Genomic DNA, 20,380 nt, shown 5'->3' on the forward strand with positions numbered 1-20,380 from the left:
CGTGGGTTATATAATTAAATAAATATTTAGGATGACAATGATGTACGTCAGATGAACTAAATTTAGCACAAAGTATGAAAATTAACAATTTGTGTCAAAATTCATATTTACAAACATCTGTAGAAATCACTTAACTCCATAATTTCGATTTAACCCGTGGTAGCCCACATGGGGCTACAAGCGACTGCGAAATATAACGACCATGTTGTCACATTGGCAATACTCTTATTGCCTTATTTGTTCATGCAGAACAAAGCCTTAAAATCCAACCCCTAATTCAATTTTACAAACAACACGAATGACTGTTTCAAACAACTCGGTATCCTCAAGAAGTACTTCCAAAAAATGTGATCCTAACTAACTCTCTTTGCAGATTTTTCTAAACTGCCATTAGGAGCTGCGTGCGACGAGAGGGGAGGAAAGGGAAAGTGGGGAGGGGAGGTCTCCCTCGCTATTTTCGGCACCAAATTATACCGACCAAGCATTGAAGACCTTTTACGATACGTCCTAAATTATTTAACATTTTTTTTTCGGTATATTAATGCTGGCCGGCAAATTGTTTTTTTATGAATCCACCATCAAGAGTTTATGGCGGGATAAAGTTTAGTGTTATGGAAAATAACGTATGTCCTTTTTTATTATGCACGTGGACAGATAAGTTGGATTTACGGCGTGTGTTTTGGGGAAATTTTGATATTGCAAAAATATTCTAAATAGGTACGCATATTTAGGTTAATTTTAATAAAATAATGCATGAATGCCAAATTTATAGTTTTTGATACAAATATTGTAATATTCAAAAGTTAAAAATTGTATAAGAGTTTTCATAAAAGGAATAATAAATGTTTACACAATATTTAAAAAAATATGACTTTAGGCACGCCCAAAAAAAATAGATCACCTGAAATATAAATCTTATGGCAAACCTAACAGTTTTTATCCTATTACTTTCCTAAAAACATCTAAACCGCGGCAATATTAACTAAACATCAACAAAGCCATTGAGTAAAGCCCAGATCGCGCAGCTTAATATCTCAATGCGCGAAAGGGAGGTGCGTACCAAGATCGCTGGTCGTACCCCATGCCGGGGCCCTCAGTGGACATGTAGACATATACAAGGCAACACGGCAAATTTGTTGCCATTACATTTTCGTGTCGTCTCGTCCTTTTCGTTTGTGCGTCAAGTCATAGTTCGGTGTGTGTGAATTAGTGTAAATTAGAATTTTATTTACGATTCGGACTTTGTGTGTGTATATATTGTGTGTTTGTAAACAGTGCGGCGTGTTCGAGCGCGCCGACGTAAACAAACACTGAATTAGTGTTTCATTCAAGCTAACGTTGCTTTTAGTGTTACGGAAAATTTCGCGCTCTAAACCTAGTACCTAATGTTGTGCCAATGTTGATCTCAATATTTACTAATACGTAATTTCTTAAATTAATTTTAAACCTAACTCTTTAGAATTTAAAAATATAAGTATAAAGTGAGAATTATTCTATGTAAAGTAAGACTTATGTTTCTTATGAATTAAGTCTACGCGGAGTTAGTGCAATAACGTGCGTGTAAAAATATAAAAGTGTATAAAAACAATAAAAAATACTACCAAAAATAAAGGCATATTTTTTGGGATATAATAACACCGGCACGTGGAAGTAACATTGAGTGAGAGGTCGCTGAGACACGAGACCCAAACTGCCTACAACTCGTACTATAGCGATCGATAGCATTACGCATTACGAGAGCAAGGGACGCACACCACCGCACGCACGCACACACCCGCCCGCCCCATCCCTCCGCGAACGTAAACATGCTTTAAACAAACCGAATTTATAGTGTAAACTAACTTAAAAGTACAAAGATACTGTGATTAACGTGTTCATAAGTTAAGTAAGATGCTCGTTGGCGCGAATTTCAACATGCACCCGTTGATAGCGAACTACGTGCAGAATCAACTAGCGATGAGCCGGCAGCCTAGCTCTAGTAACGCTAGTGTCGTGACCACTGCCCCGGCGACTCCGGTGCATACCGGGCACAGTTACGAGCTGGACTCCTTGACACCTTCGGAGCGCACGGGGGCGCCCCCTGGCGCCGGCAAGGATGCCGTCAAGCTGTTCATCGGACAGATCCCTCGCCACCTGGAGGAGGAGGACCTCCGCCCGATGTTTGAGGAGTTCGGCAAGATTTACGAGCTCACCGTGCTTAAGGATAAGCACACCGGCATGCATAAAGGTCAGTTGGTTGATTTATTTCGACGGCTCGAGGATTTGTAGGCTGCGTTATAGGTGGGATTATTATGGGGTGAATTTATTATCTTAATTTGTGGAGGAGGCGTGTTGTAAATATATATAGATATGGATTGTAAACGTTGTATAACATAATTATTTTACTTGTGGTACGCTATTATTAAAAAGGTGTTTTTTCGGTAAATATTCTGCGTATCTGCTAAATTTATGAGATATAGATACCTGTATTGAAACTACATTGTGGACCTACTTGTATAGTATATTACAATTATTCCTAATTCTAACTAGGTAGTTACATAACAAATTGTCTAACTTTAATAAGGGACTAAATATTTTACATGGTTCCAATGGACTTTATATAATTATTAAATATTATGTAACAAGGGTGAAAAAAAACTGCTTCAATCTAAGTATGATTAGCTCAATATTATTATGATAGCTGGTTTGTCTGATCTTATTTACAATCCAGATCTAATTATATAGATAACTACGAGTAATGATTCTTCGCTTCAAAGGGAAGAGTTACATCCATCAAATTTCCACAATTTAAGTCTATACAAATTTCAATCGTTCATATAAGATTTCACACTCACTTGCTCCGAAAACTAGCAACTGTGCGTGTGGGTGTTATCTGTGTGCGTACACGGGCACCCCATCTCAGAGGGGGCGACCCTCCGAGATGCGGCGGGATGAAAATGGATGAAAATAAGCTATAATGGCGGTGGTTGCTGGGTTTTCGGGGACATGGTGCGAATCGAACTTATTGGAACGAATTTGGTAAAAGGTGTATTGGGGCCTTGGGAGTCATTGCCCCGGGGAGGTAAGTAGTAGGTAAATCGGGTTTTTCGAAATTGAAATTTAACATGGGTTCATTAATTTTGCATAAGAGAATATATTTTTAAGATGGTTAAGATCACGCTTACGGCATGTACTATATATTTACATGGTGATTCTAATTTTAGTATTAGCAACATGTTGGTATTACCAACATTGGTTGGTAACTTACAACAGCAGCAGCAGAACCTAAAATACATTTGTGTGAATTTTAAAACTTATTTTTCTATTTCATGGATCATATTATAAATATTCTTATTGTTTTAAAAAGGGATAACGATTCCATATTATGAAAAGTCGTGCACGCGTATTCGGGAAACGAGATAATCACAAGATCTAGAAACGATATAGAGATCAACTACGTTTACATTAGATATCGACTAGATGTGACTTGGATATCTAAGTCATAACTTGTCGAAATCGTTCAAGAGGACCTCCAGAATCGCGGAAACGTCAAATTTGACATATCTATCTTACAAATATCTTTAAATTATCCATATCGTAACTTGTTGACGTCTAGTAGAGATCTATTTCATTTTCCGAATCGAGCCGGTGTTCTGTATTCCATACTAAAAGAAAAGTACTTGCTTGGATTTTCTATATATTTTAACGTTCAATACATATCTCGCACCAGCTCTTCTGAATTTGTCCATATTTTACTACTCGTATTTAAGAAAGTTGCCAGATTAAGATCTGTCATGTTGAATGTATTTAATACCTGTTTTTAGCGTAGTATCTTACTTAACTTCGCTATTTATAACCTTATTCTTTGTTTAGAACAAAATTAAAAATAAGGAATACCCAATGCGATTCCTAATAAATCATTACAGCGTAAGTTTATTACCGTAACAACACGAAAACGTGAACAAAGAAACATGGCATGCATGCATGCATGCTCGTAGGTCATGTACGTTCCACGTCAAAAATATCTCAACAGTTTTGTACTTTACTCCTTGGTGGTAAGGCGAAGAATGTATAGTACTTTTTGACGTCGGTTCGTCGTCGTTGTGTCGTCACTTGCAGGGCATGTAAACTGGCCGATTCCGTGCCGATCTCTGAGTTTATACAGTAGTGCACGTGCATACATGTTACATTAGCATTTAATTTAGTATATTACGGATCAGCTGATAATTAAGTGTAGTTGATAGAATCCATTTTTAAGGAGTTCAAAATAAAATAGGATCTGATTTGAATTACGGCCTGATTCGAACTTGATACGTCAAAATTTTTCTAAAGATACGACGGGGACCGGACATGGCAGTGATAAAAGTGACGTTTTTTAAACAATAACTTTACCTTAGACACTGACATATCCATTATAACATAACATATCTGTTTTAAATAACAGGTTTTAGAAGTCTTTTGAGTAGCTCAAATTATAGTATCTAATATTTATCCTGTTAGCTCAGCGCCTATATTTTCAAGATGTTGAAACATTACATGGTAAATATCCCACGATCTACAAGTATAAATTTCATATCCTATTTGTCTATTAGCTTTACTTTCAAAAATGTGCCTCCTTACCTGTTAGTTTAAGCTTGTCAACATAGTTGCATGTAAATACAAGCAGGAATAACAAAGCTTAACTTGTCACTGGTAAGCCTTAAGTCGTTGCATAAAGGCTCAAGAAGAGTCAGTCAATTGTGTGGGCTCGGTAACCGGCGTGCGTGATACCGTGGTCCTGTAATGGGAGTAACTACATGCATCGGGCATATTTTACCAGAAAACCCGACTTTGCTTGTAATTTCTGGCATTTCACAATTTGTAGGCTATGTTTGACGATAAGCGGTTTGATGACAGCAGTTTTTACTAGACGAAGTTTAATTTTCTGCAAACGTTTTATAAGGTTCCGCTTTTCCGCGTTCCGATAAAGGAATCACGATTGTGTTTTTTGCTATATTATACGTCTACCATCGTATTTTGTGCAACAGATACATAATAAGGGGTGCTGTCTAAGACAGCAGAAAACAACTAAAATGATAAATTTAATCAAAGTAAAAATTATGTACCTACAACATAGATGAATGGCTAAGTATGTTTTTCTTTGTTTGTTTGAAATTTAATGTAAATTGTTATATGTTGTGTTAGTTTCACGACGTATTGGTTTACTGTAATGTCGTGTAAACGTATTTATAAATAAAATAAAAATAAAATAAAAATCACCATATTATTACAACCATTGCTCTGATTTTTTTTTTCTTATTTAGTTATATATTATACTAGAAGTTACAACTTTTTGTTACATACAATGCTTCACAAAACTACATTTAGTTTGACTGTGGAGTCTCAGTATACTACAATACTATACATAATTAAATTTAAAATTAGAATAGGTTTACATTCGTAGTTGAAATAGGTAGGTATATCATGAATACACTATAGGATAAACACATCCTCTATCGAGTATTCAGGAGATACCTTTTTAGACTAATTATAAATATATTTATTTTGGGCTCTTTTATTATATCCGTGGGCAAAGTTTTCAGTAAATAGGATGAATAAATAAGTTATCAATCAATTTGAGTCCGATGCAGATTTAAGGCCTTGTTACGGTTTTGATCTTATTTCGACACGACCTTGAAGATCCCTCACGCTGATTGGCGCATGAGAAATGACAAAGACAAAGACGATGCTCTTTGTCTTCGAAACCCGAATAGCAACTAGATTTTGGGTTCTTATAAAAATTGTATTTTCACACTAAACTAACGTAAATAATGTGACTCAGCGAATGAAATAATAACTTAGCGACTAGCCTTGCGACTAATCGCTGACTTACTGCCGTATTCGAACTTCATGATATTCACTAGAGACGACACGTACTAGATCTATTCTAGATACGTTATAGTTTAGATATCAACTAGTTCTCTTTTGCAGCGCAATGCGGGCCACCAATGTCACTTTTACGTTAGATAGCGTAAGATATCTATTAGATGTGAATTAGATCTCTAAGTCATATCCTCAGGAAATCGTTCAAGAGTATCTCCAGAATCGCGCAAATGTCAAATTTGACAAGTTAGATCTTAAACATATCGTTATCGTATCTTGGTGATGTCTAAAATATGTCTATTTCAAAATCCGAATCGGGCCCTTAGTATTTTAGCTGCTCAGTAAATTTTTCCTTTGCTCGTGTTATTATAAGACAAATACAAATACTCTATTGCACACCTTCATAAACGAAAACAATACACCAAGGAAATATCAAGACAATTAGAGGTAAGTTAAACAAGGGGCGGTCTTATCGCTATAAAGCTATCTCTATCAGACAACCTTTAGGTAATCATTACTACAATTTAAAATATAAAATAATTATTGATTATTACAATTTTAACCAAGTTATTAAGAGGAAAATTTTCGAAATGATCAGTAAAACTGTGTAACATGTTAGTTATTTCAGCCTTTTATCGACGTTATTCAAAAGTTTCACATTTATTAAAACTATTATGACAGAAATAAAAACAGAGCAACAAATAGCGTGCCAAGCAATATTTCAAACCATTAGCCAACTTCTTATTCGCCAGTTTCACACTCATTCTGCTGTTCCACTAGTTTTATTCTAACAGCTGCACTTATAACTGAACATCTGTAGACTTTAATGCCTTGTAATAAGGCTCACAAAAGGTCATCTAACCATGGTTCCATAGCGTGCAGCTTTGATAGTAAGTGAAAAATTTGTCGCCGCTGTTGTGGCTCAAGTTTTTGCCTTTTTTGAGATCTGTGAATTGTTTGCGAGGTCGATGAACTTGTGTTAGAAATGGTTGCTGCGCAAAGGAATTTGGTGGAAAAGTAATGTCATTTGAGAGCTTGAATGCTGCAATTGGAATTTGTTTTTCGGACAGCTTAAATGAGGTCTTTCAGTGAACGAAATCAATTTTATTCGTAGTTGTCAATGTGAGTGGGACAGGTTTAATTATTGATGCAATGTTTCTGGGTAGTTATTTTACGTGTGTTTGGAAAGTATTGTGGAGATGGAAAGCTTCTCACGTTTTTGTATAGGAATCCAAATTTTTCAATTCTAAAATTAAAGTGTCCTTCGTTTCCTGAGATTTTTTTTAGAAATTTCTGAGAACTTTATCAGCTTTTTGGAAACATTTCGAAACTTGCACATCTGTACATATTTATAATATTGAATGTTCATGTCATATCAGAATGCCGTTTTAAAATAAGAATATGAGTGAAACGTAATGTCTATATTATGGCGGCGGCTAGGTTCGTGTGGAATAGACCTTTATTTACTGTTACTTAACTTGCTTTTGTTTATCTCGATTATATTATTATAATGAAAAACGCTTGACTTAAACGATAGCCTACAGTCAGCGTAGTAATCTATACGCTCTTGACGTGACGGCGAGTAATTAATGTCAAGTTAACTATACAATGTCGGTCAGCAGAGAAATAATTGATAACCATTCACCGGTTACGTTCGGTAATCACGACAACCGCGTGTTTTGTAAAACCGTTTTAAAATTGCTGACGTGTTTTAAACTTGTTACATTTTTTGATTAGTGGGTTGATTAGTGTTCAGATAAATATCTGCGAGTTTCTTTATAGTACTTTTCAAACTTGATGGGTAGGATTACTAAATGACTTTTTTGTCAATTTTAATTACAATAAGTAACTGCCTGAAATATTTTACTTACGCTTGAGTCCCTCAAAACTTATATGTCTCTGGAGAAAATAATTTCCTAAACATAAACTACCAACACAACCTACAAACGAAAGATGAAACTCCACTTTCCTCCATACATCAGTAGTTAGGCGTTAATATTACTTTAAAATGCACATGTGCGGTAAGAGCATAATTACCCTCATGCCCGAAAGGGTTTTGGCTGGAGGGACGAAAGGGTCTGTGCCCTGAATTTTCGCACGCAACGAAAGTAACACATTTTGAAGGTGTGTTGAAAACATACTGGGGTATAAATAAATATTTCGGTTCGAACGGCTGAAGGCTTTTTAGCTGGATTCTGTATCTACGCGTGTATCTTTGTGCGGATGAATATTCAAAAGATATATGCGAATGTATTTGGCAAATGAGTTTTCAAAACAACCCTGTATGAATTAAATGTATGCACCTACTTACTTTTGCTTTTGCTACTTACTTGAAAAATCGAATGAAGTACTTTTGCTAAATATTCTGATTCCATTGTTAATTTTGTCAATTAAGATGAATGAAACCTGAAAAAGAAATAGTTTGTAATTAATGCCTGCTCAATTTAAGCCCAACTAGCTTCTGATCGCGACTTCGTCTGCGTGGGGTGATGATGAGGATTAATAAAAACTGTCATATTACCTTAAAGTATTCCTCGGGCCTCAAACTGTTTCCATTCCTCATCTAACACGGTTCGGCAATTTAAGCATAAAGAGGTGGCATACAGACTGACCGAGTTACTTTTGCGTTACAAATACTAGTAGGAATAACACAATATAATATATTGGTGTATATACGAAATTTGATGCTGTGTGTGTTAGTATATGACATTTATTTCAGTTTATTTTCAGCACGTTCAGCACAAAGACGATGAAACACAGCCCGTGTCCATTTCCGAAAACTTATTAACGACGTTCCTTTTTTGGCAACAACAAAAGAGTTATAATTTATTGGGCCGTTAATTCTTGAGGCGACCCCGCTTCCCGTGCTGGGGTTTGATGCCTTTATTAAATTTAATTGTGTTCGCGCCCTCACGTATTATGCTCGAAATGGTTTATTTTATTAATTCTTTGTTTCCTGGAAGACCTAAGGTTTAGATAAGCGTATGGTCTGGAAAAACGAAAGCAGACAGGCATGATTGAGTGTCGCATAGGCGTTACAGTCCGGCTCAGCAAACCTTGCATTAAAACAACGGCTTATATAAAACAAAGTGAAGCGTGTTGTTCTATAAGTCATTTGTCGTGAATGGTGTCATTGCCGCACTTTATGGTTGTAAATGCCATGCAAAGTTAGCTTCTTGTAAATTCAGATTCAAACGCGGAATCATAGGTAGATTGAAGCATAATAAAAATCTTAAAACATCGCAGGAAAAGTCAAAATGTCAATTTATCAAGAAATGTAGCGTCTCCTGCAGTAATATCGCTGCAGTAATATCGCAATACTTGTACTGCTGCAGTCGACTATATACGAATACTAAGCACTACAGGTGACGATCCGACTTCACCCGACATCTCAAATTATGAACACCATCTTGACGCAACCCAAATTACGAAAAAAATACCGGTATTGTTGCGCGTGACGCTCAACCATCATTATGTACGCTTTGGACACTTCTAAAGTACCTACTCTCCAACCCTATTTATGAAAAAAGCTTATTTTAATATAATTTTCTTGGGGTGATAAGACTTTTTGGAAGTAAAAGTGTAGCCAGCGAACGAATAAGGTCACGAGGTCGACGGCTCACGTGATATTCTGTTTATATTTTATTAAGATATCAGAATATTCGACGCCGCAGCAGAGAATATTTCACAACGGGATGACGCTTACTTTTAAGGAAATTAATATTGTATGAAACAGACCTGTTAATGGAATCAAGAAATTTTAAGATAAAGAGAAACTTTTAAATTCATTGCCTCAAACAAGAGGCGTAGGTATGTATGTACAGTCAGCCAAGAAAGTGGTCTACCACTTTTCCACTCTATCATCTAATTGATAGTCGAAAAGTGGTAGACCACTTTCTTGGCTGACTGTACTGTACCTACTAACGACCTTTTGGATCTCCACTTTCAATAGATGAATCTCTTGTATGTTCGAGTAAGTAAGAGGAGAAAACAAATGCAATTATGATTTCCCAAAATTAAACCTTACAATCAAAATGGAGTGAGATACCTTTTTATAGGTTACTGGGCGACTAGAGAAAATGAATAACTGTTTCCGATTGTCTTTTTTTGCCTTCGCACTCTTGACTGCCATTTTATACATCATTCTTAATATTATAACAAACGTGATACGATGAACAAAAAATTGTTAAACCCACGTCATCACAATTGTGGATTTGAATTCCTTTGAAAAACATTTTTTAGTACCTATTTAAATACCTCGATGGTTACAAGCCCTGCACAAAAAAAATATAAGTAAATTCCAATAAACAGCTGGATTATATCACTAGTACATTTCAGCTCAAAAGTACTCAATATAAGTACACGCTCTCTATACTGATTTTATATATTTACCGCTAGAAGGCGACATGAGCAATCCCTTTCATCTCGCCGAGCAGAAAACACGAGAGCGATTTTTTTTCCAATGTTTTGCGACTGAGGCAAATACATTCTTTGAACCAGCCTATCCGATCGTTAACGTGCTACTCGGTTTTACAAACTTAAGCTTGCCATGCGAAAATAACCTCCCCAAAACTTGTAGTCTCTAAACCAACCGACTAAAGTGCATTTTGGAAAATGAGGTGTTTTAGGAACGGCATTGAGGTATAGATTGGTCGGTATCTGTAGATATTTTTAATGGGCCGGTTTCTTAATAAGTAACCTTTTTGTTTTAATTGAATTGTCTTCGTTGTCGATTGCAAGACTTCTTTCATTAAAATTTTGTCTGTAGGGAAATAAATATAAAATTTCATGATGATAAATCTGTTTTTCGTTTGAAGCAAATTTATACTGACTCAGTTTTATTAAGTTTCAATATTTTGATCAACGAGATTGCCCTAGTTGATGGTGCATTTCGTGATTTATATCTAACGCTTTTTAGTGTTAAAATTTTTGCCAAAATGACAAATTCTCAAACTTGATTATTTTAGAAATTACATTATTAAAGTTTATCGTTTATAAACATGCCCTTTTTGTTACAAATTGAAGGAGCAAAGTAACGCAACTAGGTACCAATAACGCGGGGCTCCACTTCTGTTACAAACGTTGAAATAATATTATACCTAGTGTTATACCTACCTAATAAAACATGTACTCATTTACATGACATTCACGCCAGACGTAATAACAAAATGGACGAGGAAAATTACTAGACCAATTTCAATGCAATCAGGGCTTGTGTTGGCGAGTAAAGTAGTTTTAGATTGATACTGTTATTTAGACGGAAGATTACAGCGGTCTGGTTTGTACTAAGATATAATTTATTACTGGTTTGCGGATTACTATACAAATGTGTAGGAATTAAAATATACCGCAGCAGTAATAATGGTACAGTGTGAATCCGAACGTCACCTTTACTCGCTTTATTCAAAAAATTATATAAAACTATATTAACGATACTTCATTCTACAAAAAAAGTAAACTTCTAGCTTTTTTAAGCTAAGTAATCGGCTCAGATATCAAAAATCTATCTAAGCCTTAATAAGCATGCAAGAAAACGAAAACAACTGTAAAAGACCCGTATTACAAATAAAGTACGCGAACCAAGCATGATGCAATCTTTTTTAACCTTTTTCGAAAATACTTTGATGTCAAAAACAACCTGTTTGAAAATAACTTTCCTTTTATCCCAGAAAAAGGTTCCTCGGGGGATAATGGGAAAAAGGGAGCCTGGAGCAAGATAGCATAGTTGTAATAAAAAAGTTGAGGCTTAACGTTAATCTTCACGTAAGCAACAACAGTGCGAGTAAGTAGGCGATGGAAAGTCGATAAAATTTATATCCATTTATCCTAGTTTTTCCCTAGACCTCGTTGATAGTTTATAAATCATTTACTTGTTTCCTGAACTCTAATTGTAATAATGAAATATTGCTGTTTAACTAGATATTAGACGTACCTACTTACAATACCTACACACAATTGTATCTGTAATGTAACTTTAACCTGTTGTCTGCGACTAAAAAGGATCCTGACCGAACATTAGGGGCCCGATTCGGATTTTGAAATAGACATCTAATGGATATCTTTTAGACATCACCAAGATACGATAATGATATGTTTAAGATCTAACTTGTCAAATTTGACATTTGCGCGATTCTGGAGATACTCTTGAACGATTTCCACAGGATATGACTTAGAGATCCAATTCACATCTAATAGATATCTTACTCTATCTAACTCAAAAGTGACATTAGTTGCCCGAATTGCGCTGCAAAAGAGTACTAGTTGATATCTAAACTATAACGTATCTAGAATGGATCTAGTACGTGTCGTCTCTTGTGAATATCTTGAAGTTCGAATACGGCAGTAGGTAATTTTTATGTAAACGATTGTTGCTGCTCTATCTGGCACAACTGAAGTTTGAACTCACGATTTTTGATTACCACACACATACGAAAGGTTAATTTGAATTTATTTAATACCTTTAAACGAGCAATTCTTGTTTATTTATATATATCAGGATCTCGGAAATGACTCTAACGGGTAGTGAATAGTATAACTAACGGGTTAGCACTGATTGACTAGCACGTTATCTTTTCGCGGATTAGCAAAGTAATATTTTAGTTTGAATGACTCTAACGGTTTCGATAAAATTTGCTACATGGGGGTTTTCGGGGGCAATAAATCGATCTAGCTAAGTCTTATCTCTGGTAAAACGCGCATTCCTGAGTTTTAATATGTTTTTCAAGCAAAGCTCGGTCTCCCAGGTATTTTGGATAATACATATAAGGTGATGTCGATCTCTTTTTCCTCTCTTATGGTTCTTGTGTTAAAGGAAAAAAAAACTGTTAAACATGCAATGTTTAACAGTTTTATTTTATAGCAGATTATTTGTATGAGTCTGGTTAATGTTTTAAAAATATTTAACATATTTCATTTTATAAAATATTTTAATAATGGCACAGTCTTACACAAACAGTAACAATATACACCATTAGAAGGTAATGTATACTACTAAAAATAAATTTAACACAGTGTAATTACATTTACCTAGTATACAGCGTTCAATAATTGCCTTCCTCTATTTCTAGGCCTTGTAGCAAACTGATTAAGCTCATAAAGTGTTAACGTGCAACCTAACCCAAAAACGACGTAACTCGAAATTATCTAACACACACACATTTATATACCCACTTTTATCCAAAGCCATTCAAAATTCTACTCTATCTTTTACTTGTCAAAGTTCAAAATCACTTTACCACTATTGCATTGACACTATCGCCTTTTCTTTTGAATTTGGACCATGTTGTCCTAGTTTTAAAGTTGAAAGTTGGCTGGCCGGGTATTTAGGTAAAGCTAGCTCCACATGCGAGGGTTGGTAATTAAGTAAGGCGACTCGTTGATTGACGGCCGCTTGATTGCGCCCAATGGGATCCACCGATGATCTTTACCCTAGCCTGGAGGCATGTTCCGCATTTAAAATCTCAACGTGTTCTTTCATTGACAAGATACCAACGTGACAGGACCAGGAGCCGGATTCAGCTTTAACTATTTGTTATTTCTATGAACTGGTTTTGATACGACCTTGATGATAGTCCTGGTAATTGGCGCACATCGCTCTCCTGACTTCTTTTAGTATTTCACGAACGCGAGCGAAGAGCGAACACAAACTTCAAGGTCATGTCAAAACTAATAACAATTGATTATATCTGAAAAGGGCTCCTGCAGTGCATCTCATTTGGTACCTACTTATTCATATTTATTTTAAGATTTTGTTAGTGATTTTGATCTTATTATGCCATGAATTTGACGATCACTCATTCTGATTGGTGAACTACTGCGAACTGTACTGGGAGTCATGCTACCTTGATCGCATTTGTTGATGCATGCGAGATACATTGCGTGTCGTGGCAAGGTCCTAATCTTAACAAAATCAAACATTTAACATTTAGATAATAGTAAAATTGCAAAATATGTATTTACCGCTATTAGTGCGCGCAAGGAGCGAGTGGTGTTATGGCAAATACACATCGAATTGAGATTGTAAGCGTCGAATAGGCTATACTGCGTCATATGTATATAACGTATGTATGTAACGTATTCGTACGTGCAGCAACGTGAGGGAATTGAAAGGGTTTTGATTAGTCGCGCTTTGAAAGTCAAGATACTGTTTCAATGCAATTATATTATAATATTACCCTTGTACTCTACCACTAGTAACTTCGGATACATCTGTGGAATCAAAGTAGGTAATTTATGTAGCCGGAAGCATTGCTATTCATAAAACTCAGTAAAACTCATTAATTAGAAGTGGCACACCGATATTAAAACTACTTAAATAATACTTGTAAATAATTAGTATAATAAAAAACCGTGCAAGTGCGAGTCGGACTCGCGCACGAAGGGTTCCGTACCATAATGCAAAAACAAAACAAAATAAAAGCAAAAAAAAACGGTCACCCATCCAAGTACTGACCACTCCCGACGTTGCTTAACTTTCGTCAAAAATCACGTTTGTTGTATGGGAGCCCCATTTAAATCTTTATTTTATTCTGTTTTTAGTATTTGTTGTTATAGCGGCAACAGAAATACATCATCTGTGAAAATTTCAACTTTAGTAGCTATCACGGTTCGTGAGATACAGCCTGGTGACAGACGGACGGACGGACGGACGGACAGCGAAGTCTTAGTAATAGGGTCCCGTTTTACCCTTTGGGTACGGAACCCTAAAAATTATATATATTATAGGTTTTTATATATAAAACATCCTTATTTTACGAGTTGATGCATTAAGTAAGTTAATTATATACAAATATAAGGATTGTATATGTTATTTCTTTACCTCTTTTTTGTATGAAAACTGTGACCGAGCAACGAACATACAAAGCAAACTAAGTATCTATGGTGTGTGCCAAGTTTTAACAACATCTAGAGACAATCAACCAAAAGGTCGAAGCGTACAATCTTGCACTTTTATAATTTAGTAAGATAAATTATTTTCCTTTGCTCCATAACATTCGAAATCCTCAAGACAAACAGGCGTCCAACATAGTATGTATGTTTCAGTGACAACATCGTGCTTAAGCGTGAGTGACCCGTTTTATATCACTTTTCTATGTAAGATGGATATAGTCGAGAAATTGAGACAGGTTCCGCCTTTTTAGTTTACCGTTTTAATATACTTACTTACTTTGTTGGCGTGGTGACCCAAAATGAGTCTTGGCCTCCAACACAAGAGCACGCCACTTTGATCGGACCGACCAAATCCCCCCGACCGTCCGATTTTGACCGTTTTAATATATGTATTTAATAAATATATCTGGGTCTCACGGAAGTTTTGTTATTAAAATACTAGGTCCTGTTTTGTAGAATAAATCCTTCTTCTGCTTCGCTCCTCGACGTCTACATTAAAAATACTAAAGACTACAAACATCCAGCAGAGTAGGTATGTTCCAGTGACAACATCGTGCTTAATTAATGCAAGCCTTATTTCTGAACTTAAATTACCTCGCTACGTATCTCCGGGACTGAATTAAAGTAATCGTATTAGTTTGAAGACGGCGAGTTGTAGACGCTTAAAATTTTGTTTTCAAAAGGATCTTTGGATGTTTTATTAGCTGGTAAAATTGAGCGTTGCATCAAATATGTAGTTGACTAAATTATACAGAAATGTGTATTGTATACTTAAGAAAAAGTGACTAAGGGCTTTAGTACTTAAATACCCGAGGCACACAATTTAAAAGCATCGGTCACTTTTTAAGTATATAACATTTATTTTGGTTTCAAATGTATATAGTAGCGTTTATCCGTTTAATGAAATCGATTTAGTTATAATTAAGTTAATTTATTCGACAGTATGTTGTTGTTTTGAACTGATTCTGTCATATCTGAAAATGTGACATTCACGCTTTCATCAATGGTCACAATCTAGAAAATGTTATACATCTTAGCATTTTTGGCGCTATGAGCTCCGCAAGTCACGACGAAATTAATGATCTTTGTTGTTCCAACATGTAGACTCTGAGAAAAAATCTTATAGTGTTTGGGCTTGTTAGAATTGCCTTGATGAGATTGAAAGTTGTTGTGATGTTGAAATAAAATTACAGTCAGCGTAAGCTCGTATCAAAAATGAAATTTTGGACAACAAAATGATATCTTTTTAATTAAAAGTTCAGTGATGTTATCAAAATAGAAGCAAAAGTAATGGAGCTTAATTATCTTTGAGTGTAACACATGTAATGTCTCAGAGTGTAATGTAATGAACACATGTAATAAAGCTTATGGAACGTGTGTCCGGCAGTTCGACGTGCCGAATGCCATGTCGCCACGCCGCGCCGTGAGCGTGACATATGTCATGTCTGCCTCATTTGCTGATTTCCTATTTCAACAACTTGACAATTACCTATCAATTTGGTAGCTGGCCGCGTATTCCTAAATTAGTCGTATCTATGATGAAAGGGTTGGAAACTTTAAAGATAGCTTTATTTAAAGATAGGAAACCTTACTAAAAAATCACAGTGATATCACCTTAAGGAAAAGGCGCAACGAATAAATGAGTAAAGTACAGTACAGTGTTATTGTTTCACAGTCTAACAGAAATCTGTTAGTAAATATTTTCGATAATATATGTAGATGAGATAATAACAATACGTCCACTTTTTCGTGTTGTAGAGGTATTGTACTAGATAACCGTGAAAGAAATCGTTAGTTACTTCCTCTTAGTTTGGTTAAATATTTCGAGAAATGGCGGTTTTGGGCTTCACAGGAAAGTGAATGGCATTTAATTTCGCCTTAACGACTTTGTTATTGAGGTTCTACTGTATGTATTCATTGTTGAAATAGCAAAAAAATGTACCTATATATACCTACTAGCTTTATATTTGTTTCTTGGCACCCGTAACCAATCTGCCAGCCTTGACATAAATAATGTAATAAACTCTGAGACTTTATTTATCCTTACACAACAAACTCCGTACGCCTAGAGAGCTCAAAAGTTACCTTCGCATATTATATAACTTATTACTGTCTAAAAAAGTTGCGGACAGTGTCAGACACAACCGAGAGCCTCGCATTATGCTGTATTAACTTTTTTTCCAACCTTTTTTACCCATTAGGGGGTTTAAAGTCTGTTACTGTTCTTAGTAAGTGCTTACGAGACCCTTTCCAAATTTTAATTAGATGCGCGGTTGCTCTTTCGTTTGAGGAAAAATGGCGGTTCCTGGAAGGTCCTGGGCAAAGTAGGTCAAGTGGAAAACCGCGTTGAAAAAGCAAGAAAAGAATACCTATAGAAAAATGTTACGACGAAATTTGTATTAGGTACAGGATAGCACAGTTACCTGCAGAAGATTGGTTTCGGAAGTCTTCACAAAATTAATACAAGGGTATGATATTTTTTATTAGCCTATGTGTGTGTCCCACTGCTGGGCAAAGCCTTTCCAATCCTCTCTATGCTGAGCATGATCCCGCCATTGGCCATTGGGATAATACAATTAAATTATATAAAAGGAACCATAAAATATGTGTAAATTATAGAGCATAAATTTAGTGCAGGATGTAAAAAAAACCTGAACGCTGTAAATTAGTTAGCAAGCAAAAAGAAGGGCTGATTAAGAATGTCTGGCTCGCCCGCGCTTGTAAAAGATGTCTAGGATGCCTAGACCAACAGTGTTAGGATGAAAAACTATATACACGTAAACATTCATAAGGAAACACAAGGGTAGGTAAGTATTCGATATAAGTAAGTATGTAAGCATCTAAATTTATTTACACACGTTTACGTATATCTCGAATGTTCCTGAGTTGTGGATAGTTTTTATGTATTTTAAGTATTTATTTATCTATTTCAAGTATGTATGTCGTCATAAAATAAAAGTATTTAATCGGATAATATCTTGTTTTGTGAATTTAAAATACATCCCATACACATTTTACATGAATAACTCTGGCGTTAAAGATAAAATATTATTATGTAGGTAGTACCTATTAATAGAGGGCAAGCGAGCGCGAGGAAAAGCACCCACGAGATGGTCTGATGTTGTGAAGAGGGTGATTGGCGGCAACATGCAGTGCGTGACCCATATGGCTTATGATCGCACACTGTGGAGACGTAGCATACAAGGTCGCGATCCTCAGCAATGAGGGACCGAGGAGGGATAAGAAGTACCTATTAATATATTGGCGTTTTCTCTCAACGATTGTCATCTTGCCTAGACCCCCAACAGCCACACGAGTTATATAGCCATATTACGTCTAGATACGATATAGTATCAAAATTTCCGTTTTCGTTTGAAGAAACGTCACTTTTGATACTGACATATCTAATCCATATCGTATATATAGACGTATCTTAAAGTTGGAATCAGGCCGTTTATCACTAACATGCTCCACGCATCCCGATAGCCGAGCGTACCCGATCGTTTAAGTGTCATTTTTGTGTGAAGATTCAAAGATTCACCTTTACAACCATCGCCAAGGGACGGGACGTAAAAGACATGATTTACGTCACAACGTGCCGGGTCCGTAACGAGCTCGAGCCGCCACCATTAAACAAGATGTGTCTTAAGGTCCTAACCTCACTTACATACAAGTATAAAACACTTCACAGCAAAAACGTGAGTCGGACAGCCGTGCAAGTTACTTATTATGTAAACTATTTAGAACGGGAGCACCCATCATCTACAGCTCGAAATATGAATGAATGAATGAAATGAAAACATTTATTTTCAGGCAACTATTGGCCCATAGATAAATACCTTAAAACTAGCATACATATTATTACAAAATATATCTTAAAACTAAAAACACAATTATGGCTGCGATGCAGTTCGCAACCCCGCAGTGTCAGGGAGCCGGCCGCGGAACCGCCGGAACTTGACACCCTTCGGCCTAAACTCCTCCTTTGTGAAGGTCGCTAGATGTTCAGTCGGAACGCTCAGCTCAAAAGAATTAAAATTCACAATGTGTCGAGATTCCAACTTCACGATCCTCAGAATAAATCCGGACTTGGCTCGTACATACTTTACGATCTCCTCGACCTTCGTAAGGTAGTATAATCGGGACACATACAGCAGCGTCGTCGGTGTTGCAGGACGCAGAAAATGGTTGGACCCAGTCGGTGCGGTACCGCACTGATTCGGACGAGCTGAGTTCTGTCTCCTCTCCACCTTTTTGAAGCCATCTCTGTCGCATTCCGACTCTTTTACAGTCAGCTGTGACCGATCCTTGTGAACAGGTCCACGAAGGCTCTGCACCCCTTTATTCGGCCGCTGCTTAGGCTTGGACGCAGCAGGCGGCTTAGTTATATATATAGTTATATGAAACCTCATTAAGATAAAGTAAATACCTCTGTAACTCTAAACCTTCTAGAGAACAAAAAAAGGATTTCTATAAGTCGGTACCCTTTATTAGACGAAAACTCGTTAACACGATTTTTTTGGCGTTTTCCTTGGAATTCGTGCTACCGAGGTTCTGTAGTATTCATTTGCGTCTAATCTAATCGTAGCGCTACGTCGTAGCCGATTCCGCGAACTTCCCGCTATGTAGCAAAAATGTTTCGTAAAAGCGAAACGACATGTCGTTACTAGCTCTCTATGTATTAAAATTGCTTACAAATCAGTCGAGTTTTTTAATACGCTTAATCTGATTTGTTTTATGTGCTACAACTTGTTATAATTTGCATCCAAAGCTACAAACTCCGTCGGGATCATTTCGCAATTAGAGCTATATTGGGTTTGATACCCACTCACAAAGCACATGTGTTACGTATTCACAAAACACAAGCGTTACGTATTTCACAATGTTCACAAAACACAATTGCTACGTATTCACAATGTTTGCGTCGCAGATTTGAACGGCGACGTTGCGTCATTGTAATTACGTCACTCCGCCATTGAAGCGGCCAATCATCACGCAAGCTGACTAAAAATATCCTTTAGAATAAACTTCGGTTGATGTTGATTTGTTTTTCTTTTAGAATGATTTATGATGTACAGTCACCTGCAATAATATGTTACTCTTCGAAGGCCGCAAAAATATGGGACACGCTCTTATGGCTGTACAAATAAGACCATGTCAGATATTTTTGCGGCTTTCGTTGCGTAACATATTATTGCAGGTGACTGTAAGAGGATAGTGGACGACCGTGTCTCCATACAAACGTAGTCCTCATTTTCCTCTCTGGCTTTTGCCATACCTAACGTTAAATATTTTTAAAGAATTTATTGTGTATTAACCATACGAGTAGCTATGCCCCTTTATTAGACTGTTTTCTATTGTTTAATTAGGTATTATAAGAATTACTTATTTAGGAGTGATTTCACACAAATTATTAATCGAAACATATAATAGAAGGGGCAAAGTTGTGTTTCATTAAGTATGAAACGGGGTAAAATTATTTTTGAAATATGAATATCCAGAAAGCAAAATGGGGATTACGGGCCCGATTCGGATTTTGAAATAGACATCGATTAGACATCTTTTAGACATCACCAAGATACGATAACGATATGTTTAAGATCTAACCTGTCAAATTTGACATTTGCGCGATTCTGGAGATACTCTTGAA

At 36.2% G+C, this 20,380-nt stretch overlaps 1 protein-coding gene across 1 annotated transcript in view; it reads left to right on the forward strand.

Annotated features, from left to right (window-relative positions):
• Window positions 1-20,380, forward strand: part of LOC134670168 (CUGBP Elav-like family member 4) — a 797,956-nt gene that overhangs the window by 38,717 nt on the left and 738,859 nt on the right. The window lies entirely within an intron of this gene.

This window comes from Cydia fagiglandana, chromosome 1, assembly GCF_963556715.1.
Source record: "Cydia fagiglandana chromosome 1, ilCydFagi1.1, whole genome shotgun sequence".
NCBI classification, from domain to species: Eukaryota; Metazoa; Arthropoda; class Insecta; order Lepidoptera; family Tortricidae; genus Cydia; species Cydia fagiglandana.